Below are 12,349 nucleotides of genomic sequence, written 5' to 3'. Positions count from 1 at the left end.
CTGAAACACAAAATTTGCAAGAATAGAATAGTTCAAAGAAGCTTCAAATATCCTTTCTCCAGATTTAGTATTTGTTGTATAACTATACATACATATATATACATACATATATGTATATACATAATGTATGGAATGTAATTTTATTATATAGATAAAATGTAATTTTCTTTTCTGAATCATTTGAAAGTAAGTAGTGTACTTCTTATCCCTGCTCCCCTAAATACTTCACTGCATAAAAGTAAAGATATTCTCTGAAATAGTCATAGCAGTTATCAACTCCCCTAGATATAATATTGACATGCTACTTTGATCTAGTCTACCATCTGTGTTCCATTTGTCAATGAATTGATTAATGTCCTTTGTAGGATTTTCCCCTCCCATCTAGGATCCAATCCAGGATCAGATATTGCCTTTAGGTGTCATGTCTTTTCTTTCTTCTATTGATACGGAACATTTTTTTTACAGTCTTTCTTGGTACTTTATGATATTGACACTTTTGAAGAATGCAGTCACTTTTTATAAAATGAGCTGTTTCTTATTTTGGGTTTTCTGATGTTCTCTCATGATTAGATTGATGATTAGATTCAAGATAAGCGTTTTCAGACAGAATATTATATAGTGGATGGGTCCTTCTCAGGGGACCACATCCACACACGCACAATGTTCATCTGCCCCTCATTGGTGATGCTGATTTTGATCACCTGGGCAAGGTGTGATCTGAGATGTCCACTACTCTTTTTTCCCCTTGCAACTAATACGCAGTCTGTTGGAAGGCACTTAAGACCATGCAAATAGCCTGTTCCTTGTTAATTAACATTCCCCCCGCAGATTTAGCATCGCTTGATGATTCTTGCCTGAACCAATCTCTGTTAAGATGGTTGCAGGACTTCCTTGGTGGTGCAGTGGTTAAGAATCTGCCTGCCAATGCAGGTGACACGGGTTCCAGCCCTGGTCTGGGAAGATCCCACATGCCGCGGAGCAACTAAGCCTGTGTGCCACAACTACTCAGCCTGCGCTCTAGAGCCCGCGAGCCACATCTGTTGAGCCTATGTGCCACAACTATTGAAGCCTGTGCACCTAGAGCCTGTGCTCAACAGCAAAGAAGAGCCACCGCAATGAGAAGCCCTTGCACCGCAATGAAGAGTAGCCCCACTCTCCACAACTAGAGAAAGCCCGCGCACAGCAATGAAGACATATCGCAGCCAATAAATAAATAAATAAGTAAATAAATAAATCTATATATATAAGAAAAAAGATGGCTGCAAAATGATGATTTACTAGATGTCACAATCCCTCCATGTAAACCAGTGGGCTTGGCCTTCTCCCATAAGCTGAGGTCCTCCCTTCTCCCTGTGTATTTGTTTATGTATCTGTTTATTATTGTCTCAAAGGTTTGGCCAGATTTGGCCAGTAGAAGCTCCCTCCTGTGTCTTTGTGACATGTACCCATCTTTTTTTGAGTATTTCATTACTTTCTGGCATTACAAAATGTTCTAGGCTCATCTTGTACCTACCGTGCCTCAGCCCTGGAATTGTCCATTTCTCCAAGATTTCTTTTCCTAGGGGATGGATATCATAGACCAGGATCTGCATGCTGGCATGTTCATCACTCCTGGATCTCCTTGCTTCTCTCTACTGTAGTCTTTGTGACTGCTGCCTGCTAGTTCATAGAATGGCTGTGCAATAGTGTATTTCTTGCTCTGTTTAGGGATGTTTAGTTTGCTTCCAGTTTGTCCCTGTTTCTCTCAGTGAAATTCTTGTGCACACTCCTTGTGCTTTTATTGCAAATAGTCTCTCTCCAAGGGTGGGTGATGAGAACGTAGAATTGCTTGTTCTAAGGTATGCATGTTTAAAATGTTACTGGATATTTCCAATTGATTCTCTACAGAGGCTCCACCAATTTCGAGCCCAACAAACAGGATATGAGAATCTTTCTTTTTCCACACCCTTTCTGATGCTCGGTATTAGCCAACATTCTGTTTCTACATCATCTGAGGGGTGAATAGTAGTGTCTTCGTGTTCATTTTCCTGATTGGGAGGACAAACATCTTTTCACATGTGTATTGGCCAACTGGCCATCTATCATTTCTCTGGCGGAAGCGGAGAAAGCTTTATGAGGGCTTTAACAGTTGAGCCAGACCTAACTGGATGAGAAGCCTTTTAGGAGGTAGGCAAGACAGGGAGGCTGTTTCAGACATAGGAAGCAACAGAGCCAACCACAGCGCGGTTAGGGCCAAGTGGTCGTAGACTTTGGATACCCCACCTTCCTGGGGTGGGGCCCGCTATTTCATCCTGGCTCTGCCTCTTTCGTGGTCATCGCCATGACAAGCTTTGCAAAGAGCCTCCAGAGATGGGCGGGTGACTCCCTGGCCTTCTATTTTAAGATCATATTAGAATTCACACACACCTTCCTTGTCTGAGTGAAACGTAACGGGGCCTGAGGTAGCCAAGTGTTTTTCTTAAGGCAGTAAAACCAGCTGTGCTCACCAAAAATTGGATCAGTAGAGGGTGCAACCAATGAAGGAAAGAATACAGGGGAAATGACCTTCAGTGGGATATGGACTGATCGGTCAACGGTATGACGCACATAAACCTTTATCTGGAAACAACAGATGGAAACCCAGCACCGTGTGGGGTATAGTGATCAGGACCAAAAGAGAGGCCAGCTTTGCACTGTGGCTCAGTGGTCAGAGGCTTGGAGGAAAAGCAAGATAGTGTTGAAGAAATAACGATGTCTTATTACAAGAATCATCTTGCATTATATACATATATGAGGTCTTTATGTTGTACACCTTAAACGGATACGATATTAGATGTCAACTCTCTCGGTGAGGCTGGTCCCCCCAAAAATGAAATTAAAAAAAGAACAGTGAAGATGGTTACAGGGTTTTGATGGCATTCTGCCAAGAGGTGGGTGCAGGGTCACTTAATAAGGTATAGGAGAGGCCTTCTTTCGTAGGAAAAGGGGCTTCTGTGGGGGAAGGAGCAAGAAGGGGCTTCGTCTGGAGCACGAGGGGTTTAGGTCAGAGGTTTGGAGCTGCCAGGGACGGTCATGATTGTTGAAGGGATTTCTCAGTGAAGTTTCTGAAATGTCCTCTTTGTCTTCAATAAAGGCACAGGTTCTTTTCTGCTGGGAAGATTTCCAGCAGAAATCATGAGATGGAAAAAAGGTCATGACCTGTGTGAAAGACCTCCCCCTCAACCCCCTCCCCCCACCCCCGGATTCTCTGTCGTGTCAGGGCCTCGGTGGGTGACTGCAGGTACAGCTGCTAGTTTATGGCTCACACATCCATATGCTTTCTCTGTCTAGGAGAGAAGCCAAACCAGCAGGACCGTAACTTCTCATGGGGTAAATGGCCTTTGGGGCTGCAGATGTACTTGGTAAAGTAGCAAAGTATTTTTTTTTTTTCCTAATGGGGATCTCAACTTACTCCTCATAACAATACCATGTGTGAGGTGTTACTGTCTTTATTTTCTTCTTTTATTCAACTTTTTAGCATGACAATTTTTTTTGGCCACGCTCCGCACAGCTTGTGGGATCTTAGTTCCCCGATCAGGGATTGAACCCAGGCCCTCGACAGTGAAAGTGCAAAGTCCCAACCCCTGGACCGCCAGGGAATTCGCTACTGTGACAAATTCTATACTCACAGAAAAGTGAAGATCTAATGTGATGAATACCCCTATACTCACCACCTAGATTCAACACTCTTATCTCTCTCTCCTTTGTCTTAGTATCTGCTTGTGTATGTGTGTGTAATATCTGTACATATGTATGCTGTCTCAGTATCTGTATCTTTTTTCCTTTTGGCTAAATGTTTTTAAAGCAAGTTTGCAAACATTATGGCACTTCACCTATTCAGGAAACAGAAACCACGCTTGCTATTCGAGGGGAGAGAATTTACTCTAATGACTTAACTAGATTTAAAGTTATTAGCTAGGTGACCAGAAGAACAAAATGGGAACTCCAAGGCATCATGGGGGAGGCAATTTCAGGAAGCAGCTACCATCCTTTGGGCTGGTGGCATAAAGGACAAAAACTAGGGTTATTACACCTCCAGGAGGGCTCCCTGTCTCTGAGACTCTCCTGTCTGAAGCGGAGGGGCTGCTCAGCTAGTGCTGGTCTCTAAGTCGCGGTGCTGGGACCCACACCTCTGAGGATGGGGCTGGTCGGAGGGTGCTGGTGTCTCTGTGGGGCAGAATTTCCTGGCTGCTGTGGGAAAGAAGTCTTGCTACCCAGGTGAAGAAGCAGCGCTGGGGGGCAAAACTGGAACAGGAGGCGGATGGGAAGGAGTAAGTCTCTTCTTCCTCCTGCAGCCTTGCAGGCTCTCTGTCTCTCTAGTGCCCCCTTTTGGCAGATCCTCTCATGTGGTTTGCAGAATCCCAGACCCAGCATCATAAGGCCAAGTATAGAAGGGTGAGTTTGGAGCCAAGAGACAGTATTTTAATAACTGGCACAAACCTTAAATACTCTAGCACACATCTCCTAAATTAAGAAGGTTCTCCTACATATACACATATAATTTTCATGCCTGAGAAACATCACTGTTATTATTAATATGCGATCACTTAGCAGTAATAATAATTGTAATAATATATTTAATAACATGCAATGCATGTTATTCCCCCCAAGTGTATTTTATGGCTGGGATTTTAGTTTTTTAGGGATTAGAATCCTGTCAGCATTCCCGCATTGCATTTGCTTGATATACCTCTTTAGTCTCATTCTAGAACAGTCTACTGCTTCCCAAGGTAGGCCAAATGAGTTGTACAGAGTCCCACATTCTGAATGTCTGAGTGTTTCTTCATGGTGTTGCTTTACCTGTTCCTCTGTCCCCAGTATTTCCTGTATCCTAGAATTGAAGTGTAAAGACTTGATTAGATGCATTCATTTTTGTAAGAATACGGTGTAGGGGGTGATGCACACTTCACTGCAATGTGTATTTTAGCATATGAATTCTAGTGTCATCTTTTAAGACATTTATTGACTTCAGACCTACTTTTGTATCCTTGGGAACAAAAGCCGAACAAGTCTCATGATGAGGGGGAAGGGCAACCGTTTTCATTGTAACAGGTGCTGCCCATTAGTTCTGGAAGAGCTTGCCCTTGTCCCCCTCATGCCCTGAGCCCTACCCTGGCCATCCTCTCGCGTCATCTGGAGATGTTCTGTACTATGTCCTGGAACGTCTGCTCATTGAGACGATGTTTTATCCCCCAAGAATCCTGTTTTGAAATCTTCTGGGTTCCCCCACGAGCCCTGAAGGGTAGAGTGCAGGCATCACCACCTCCTTGGGCACGCCAGGCTTGGCTCTGTGCCACCTCTGAGTGCTCTGCTGCAGAGCCAGTTTGGTGAGAATTGACTCCAAAAAAGGAGTTTTCTCTCCTTTTCTTATCTGTGGTTGTCCTGTCTGTGAGTTCTTCCAGGGCCTGCCTTGTAAATCTTGCAGCATTGTTGGGTGAAAAAGGCATGATCGTAGAGAGGTCATGCCCTCACCCCTCTATGGTCATGCCTTTCTCGTCTGATACTTTGGTCTGTCTCAGCATTCCTGATGCTCTCCCTGCTTTGCTGTTTACCACCTGGGGTCTTGGCCATCCTGACCTGCCTTTGGTATTACTGAGTAGAGCCACCTACCTTGGATCCTCTTTCTAGGTTTTCTTTTCATCCAATCCATTTCACTTTTCTACATGCATGAGTGGATGGGTCAGGCATGCTTGTTCTGAGCCAAGTCAAAAGATGAGAATTCTAGGTTTAGTTCCTTAACTTGGGTGCTTACACGGCTCCAGGTAGAGTGAAGCTTTGAGGAAGGTCAGTTGTAAGAAAACCAGCAGCTCAAGTTCAAGGAGAAATGGCAACAGACCCCCAGTTTCTGCAAAGTGGGGGTTCTGATGAACTGGAGAGCTCATGAAAAAAATAACCACACATTCTTTGTGGCTCCTGCTATCGAGGTGAAATCTATTTCCCTAACCCTTGCATCTGGTTGATCTTGTGTCTTGCTTTAACCAACTGGACATTAATAAAAGGCATGCAGGCAGAAGCTTGAAAAATGCTTGCCTATTGAGGCTTGCCCTCTCTTGCTAGCCTGCTGGACAGGCCATGTGGAGGACAGTCGAGGTATCCCATCCAACACCTGTCAGCCTCTGATTGCAGCCACATATGTGAGCCTAGGTGAGACCAACTGAAGAAATGCTAGCTGAGCCCAGGCTGACATCCAGAATGGTAGCTAATAAATGAATGTTTTAAGCCACTAAGCTTTGGAGTACTTTCTTACGCAGCAAAGGGTCACTGGTACATGTGCCCTCTGGTGGGGGCAGCTCCTATTCAGCCCCAACCCAGAGCTGCCCTGCCAGAATATGGGCCTGGTATCACCATATCTTCCAATTTTTTGCAGAGTAGAGGAAAGTTCAAGATAATTTTTACATGAAATAGTCCAACTTTTAAATGATGGCACTAACTAAAAAATATTCTAGAGACCCCCAAAAACATCTGGGGGCTGGACTTATCTCCCCGGGGCCATGCTCCTTCTGGCTATTGGCTCCACTGTTTGCCTCACCATTCTCCCTGATCCTGGGGAAGTAGACTTTGGAAGGGGGCACACAAGTCAGCAGCAGCCTCTAGGGACCGCTGGGAGCAAAGGCTTCATCGTGCCTGCCTTGGAGCACTGAGACAGTTAGGGATATTTGTAGGAGGATGAGGATGCCTCTAAAAAACCCCGAGGAGGGGATTTCTTCTGCTTGTTCCTCAAGACTCAAACAAAATACCACCTCCTCTGAGCTTCTCCACCAGGTAGTTCATTCTTCCACCAGGGCAAGTGATAAATATGGTACTTTTCTTTTCTCTCTCATCTGTCTCCCTCACTAGACTTGGGGGAGCTTTGGGAGGGCTGAGTCTGGGGGACGTACTTACCTTTCCGTCCTGAAGCCCAGACCAATGCGGCATGTGAAAGAAACAGGCAACCTGGAGAATGCCCGGGATGTTCTTTTGTGCCCCTCTTCTCTGTGGGACAGGCTGCATCTTGTCCTAGTCCCAGTCACCTTTCCTTGAAACTCTGTATCAGGGTGAGTCACAGAGCAGAAAATGTTCATCTAGCTAAGGAATTCTAGATGGAATTTTCTTACATTTGGGTCAATTTATGGAAAAGCAACAAACAAACGGAAAACAAACCCCTCAACCAAACACAGAAGTCCTCCCCATGTCAGATGTGTCAGAGGCAAGCTCCAAAGATGGGGTGTCAAGCTGCCTCTTGACCTGGGAGAGTGATTTTCCTCCTTGGGGCCTCAGAACTGTGGGGCCCCAGGGCAGCGTGAGGTGGGCCTCTGAGCGAGGTGATGTACCTTGAGTGGAGCCTGCAGCATTTTATTGGGCCTGTGCATTCCAGGCCAGGCCAAACATCTGGCTGATTAGGGAAGAATAAAGCCGCCCCGTGTCTGGTCCCATAACTCCTTGTATTCCCATTGAGAGTGTGAGCACGCGGACACACTTTTCCATTTTTATTCACATATTTGACCTCTCCCAGTCTAAGACTTGGCTTGGACTGGGTAGGCCAGAAAACTTTGAGCGCGGGCCATCAGAGACCCTGGGGGGAGGCCTGGGGAGGAACAGATGTGCCCGGTGGGGCCTCCAGCTCCTTTCTGGCATGGCTCGCTGAGCCCAGCTGGTGGAGGCTGCCTGGTCTTGGCAGGAGCCCGGCGGGAGGCGCACGGCTCGCCTCTCTCCACTAGGGGGTGGGGCAGTTTGGAGTCCAGCGCTGAGGCTGCCTGCATGAGACTCACCCAGCAAGGAAACCAGGAGGCTCAGAGAACTCCTTGAGTCACAGGGATCGGAAGGGGGTCAGGCCTTTTGATGAGCTGGCTGTTGGAGGCAGATCTGGTTCCCGGGAAGGATGAACAATTGGGTCTGGTCCAGTGCGGCTCAGGTGGGCTGCAACCCCCGCAGTTCTGAGCTGCGACCCCCGCAGTTCTGAGCTGCAGACCCATCTCCGAGCTCTTCCCCATCAGTGATGGCTCTGTCCTTTGTCACAGGCCAGCTATAAAAGGTAACTGGGTGCTGGGTGGAGGACACGGGGATGGGCTTCCTTTTTTACAACAGTGCGATATGGGGCCTCAGGCTTTCCCATGGCAAGGGGAGTCAGGGTGCCGGGAAGCCTGCTGCAACTTGGAATATTTCCCCAATTTCCTGCTTACTGCCTGGATATGCCACATAAGAAATTTTACTCCTTTGAATCAAGATATGGTGGCTGTGGTCTCTTTCAAAACTGCAACTCTTTTAGGGAGAAGGGTACATTAAGAAAAGGACATTGTATGTCTTCTTTGGAGAAATGTCTATTTAGATCTTCTGCCCATTTTTTGATTGGGTTATTTTTTCTCTAATAATCTCTATGGGTAAAGAATCTGAAAAAGAATGAATACATGTATATGTGTAACTGAATCACTTTGCTGTACACCTGAAACTAACCCAACATTGTAAATCAACTATACTCCAATAAAATTAAAAATAAAATAAAATAATGTTAGGAAAAAAAAAAAGAGAGGGCAATTGTAGTTGACTTATATTAAATTAATCTGTCACACTCCTCTCTCCCCCCAGGCCCTTGACCTAGAAGCAAAAGATGGGAAGAAAGGACAGGGGCTGGGGCTGGGAGAGAAAGAAGTATTAGGAGGTCTGGAGCAAGTGGAGAAGAGTGACGGCAGAGGCCTCTTGGCAGATTTCTGGGGAGGGAAAAAATGGAGTAGAAAGAGGATTTTTAGAATGAAAGCGGGGAGCTAAGGAAGGAAGGGACAGGGACATTGAAGAAATATTCCATAATTTAATTTCATGATGCCTTTCTACCTGAGCTCCTTGAATTCTAAGCTAAATTTCTAGATTCTCACCCTTCCCAACTTCCCCATCACTAACTGAGGAATTGACAGAAGGATGAAATGCAAACTCGAGTTCCGGAACTCTTCAAGTCTGGATATTCTAGCTGGTAAATGCCGAGAACTCTACTCACCATTATTCATGGAAGGAACCAAACACACTATCTGTAAGGAAATACTAGTCAATGGATGCCGTAAAAGATTACAGTATCTTCCTTTACCCCAAATATGGAAAAGTACATAAATAGTAAAAATGCTGTGGTTGCTGGGAGGTTGCAGTAAGGGTTCTGGTGAGAATGGAAGGCCAGGAAGATGCTGGCCTCAGCCTGTGAATCACCATCTAGTTGTGTCAGATGTTGCCATCGGCTGAGAGTAAGGAAGAGGTGCCAGATTGGCTTCTGCGATTTCCAGAGAAGTAGCCCCACGTCTTTCATTTGGAGGGCTACATGTAGACCGAGGCTCTAAGTACTCAAGAAGTTTTTTTTTAAAGAAGCTAAAATAGACAAGCAGTGCACAAACACCACTTTCAGTGATTTACACCCAAACAAATAATTTCAGAAAACCACAATCTACCAAAAGTATAAAAAGCAAACCACGTAAAAATGCAAAATGTTTCTCCATGGAACAAACAGGATGTTTGTTTTCCTATGTGCATACAGGCCTTTCCCATCCTGTGGCCCAGATGCTCTTCCCTGCTCTGTCTTCATGGAGTGAAAGGAGAGCCAAAACATCAATGAATCCATTCCTCTTCCATCTAGGACACCTCATAGCAAACACATGCAAAACAGCAGGACAACCTATATAAATAAGGATACCAGGGTGAAGAGGAACAAGGGTAAGACAATACAAGATTAGACTTGAGCACAGACATTTGAGCTAAATTTAAAGTCCTGTGTAATTTCTAAAGGCAGACTACAGGTTTGTCTGTGAGCTTTGTGGCGGCCAAAGCAAAGAGGGAAATAAGAGCCACAAGAGGACTCACACTGTCCGTCAGCTGAACCCAGGTCAGCTTGCTTAGGAGAAGCACGGTACTTACTGGAACTGAGGCTGGGCTGGTTTCTTCCTTAAGTTTTCAGGGAGGAAACACTATGTGATGAAGGCGAGGACTTCCTTACCCCAGTGCTGCCGTACACAGAGCTGTGAGTTGTATGCACCTCGCCAGAAAAATTGCTCCGTGGAGGCAGGTGCCTTGTACGCAAGGCCCATCCAATAAAAGACGATTGTACAAGAACCCCAGACACTCTGGCCCAAACATGCAGCTTTTTCATGGTCAGATTTTACCCAGAAGTAAAATTTAGAAAATGTGGAGCGGTTGCTTGCAAGGTGTGTCCAGTGGGATAATAATATGCAGGATGGGAGAAAAGGTGAAACCAAGGTAAATGGGCTATTTTTGTAAACTGCAAACCCTCTTGGAATCTTTCTTGGGCTGCTGCACTTATACCTCTATGGTTTGCAGTCCCTCCAAAACCTGTGTAACAGCTTAACTCTTTGTTGTCTGTAGGATCTTGGGGGTCCCTTGGAGGGGAAGGACCGAAAACAAAAAAGACCCCAAAGCCCCAAAGCTAGAGCTACACAGTTTTGTTCCCCAACTGCACCTTGGCCTCAAACTCATTTTTTTTTAAAGCTCTTCATTGGAATATAATTGCTTTACACTGTTGTGCCAGTTTTTGCTGTACAACAAAGTGAATCAGCTGTATTTATACATATATCCCCATATCCCCTCCCTCCTGCGACTCCCTCCCACCCTCCCTATCCCAGCCCTCTAAGTCATCACCCATCATCGACTTGATCTCCCTACGTCAAACTCATTTTTGAAAGGGATGCTTGTGGGGTGTCACCTTGGATGGCACTCTTCTGAAGCAGTGTTTCCTGGATTGGCTATAATTTTCCTAGAGAATATAAAGGAAAAATATAAAGAAATTTATAATTGCTTTAACAGTAATATGCAACTAAGCCCCACCTAAAATGATCTTGCCTCTGTCCAGTGATGAGCCTGCCTATCACCATGGGAAACCCAGCTCTCCATGGAGGGGTGGACTGCCACATGTCCTTTCACTAAGTCACTGTGGATCTGGCATGTCATCCCTGAGATGTGATGAGAGTCCGGCAGAGAAGAGTCAGTGGTTATTCTACGGCCTGGCCATAGTCCTGGGCTTGATGTGCCAGTGAAGGGCTGACCCGTTCACTCGGGCCCTCCACGGAGTGCAGGGTGTGGTTGGGGAGAGCTTCCAGGGACCCTTCTGGGTATGAGCTGGAAGAAATTGAATATCATTCCCAATTTCTGAAACTCCTCTGTGGGTCCACTTCTTTTTCTGCTTTGTTTATGTATTTTTTTGGTCTTCTTGAAGGGAGGTTTCCAGATGGGATCCTTCAGGTTGTATGAGAGTGGATCAGGTTCCTAGCCTATCAGATCATCGGCATTTCCCACAGTTTTGTGGCCAAATGTTTGGAAATATTTGCTTTCCAAAGACAGCCATTCATTTATCTCTTTCGGCAGCAAACATATATTCAGTGCTGGCCATATGCAAGACAAGAAGGAGCACACACACACAAATATACACAAAAGTCATCTGAAAGTTACATAAATCTCTGTATAAATAGCGTAAACCAGATTTCCAGCCAAAAATGGCAAGCATCATGGGTTTGACAAAGAACATGTATACCACAAACCCTATTCTTTTGGGAAAATGCTTTTTAAACAGTTTACAATCAATGATTGTTGCTTACCAAACCAGTCTGATCGCTAAATATGGGCATCCCGATTTGGGACAGAGTGATGTGGATGAATTTTTGACTTTTTTTTCTTTTTGGCTGTGTTGGATCTTCGTTGCTGCGCGTGGACTTTCTCTAATTGTGGCGAGTGGGGTCTACTCTTTGTTGCTGTGTGCGGGCTTCTCAGTGTGGTGGCTTCTCTTGTTGTTGAGCATGGGCTCTAGGCACGTGGGCTTCAGTAGTTGCAGCACACAGCCTCCCTAGTTGTGGTGCATGGGCTCAGTAGTTGCGGCACACAGGCTTAGTTGCTCCGCAGCATGTGGGGTCTTTCCGGACCAGGGCTCGAACCTGTTTTCCCCCTGCATTGGCAGGTGGATTCTTAACCACTGCGCCACCAGGGAAGTCCCGAATTTTTGGCTTTCTGACATCCGTTTGATTTTGATTGTATTCCCCCTGCTCTGGTCATAAGGCCTTTCTCTGTCCTTTTCCTTTATACCATTGCTTAGGACTAAGACCTTTAATATACCAGCATAATCCCATTCAGCAAACATTTACTGGCTATAGTGTCTTAATATCTTCACACTGTAGAAACTTTCATCTGATCCCCTCCAAAGACCTTTCAAAGTCACCTTGTGTCCAAAGCATCTCTTTGGGGACCTTTCTCTTTAGCTTTCTGCCAAGCAGGGCTCTAAAAGAAAACAGGGGGCTTCCCTGCTATCATAGTGGTTGAGAATCTGCCTGCCAATGCAGGGGACACCGGTTCGAGCCCTGGTCCAGGAAGATACCAC

The sequence above is a fragment of the Hippopotamus amphibius genome, chromosome 1, assembly GCF_030028045.1.
Source record: "Hippopotamus amphibius kiboko isolate mHipAmp2 chromosome 1, mHipAmp2.hap2, whole genome shotgun sequence".
Taxonomy (NCBI): domain Eukaryota; kingdom Metazoa; phylum Chordata; class Mammalia; order Artiodactyla; family Hippopotamidae; genus Hippopotamus; species Hippopotamus amphibius.
Note: the sequence above shows the minus strand (reverse complement) of the source record.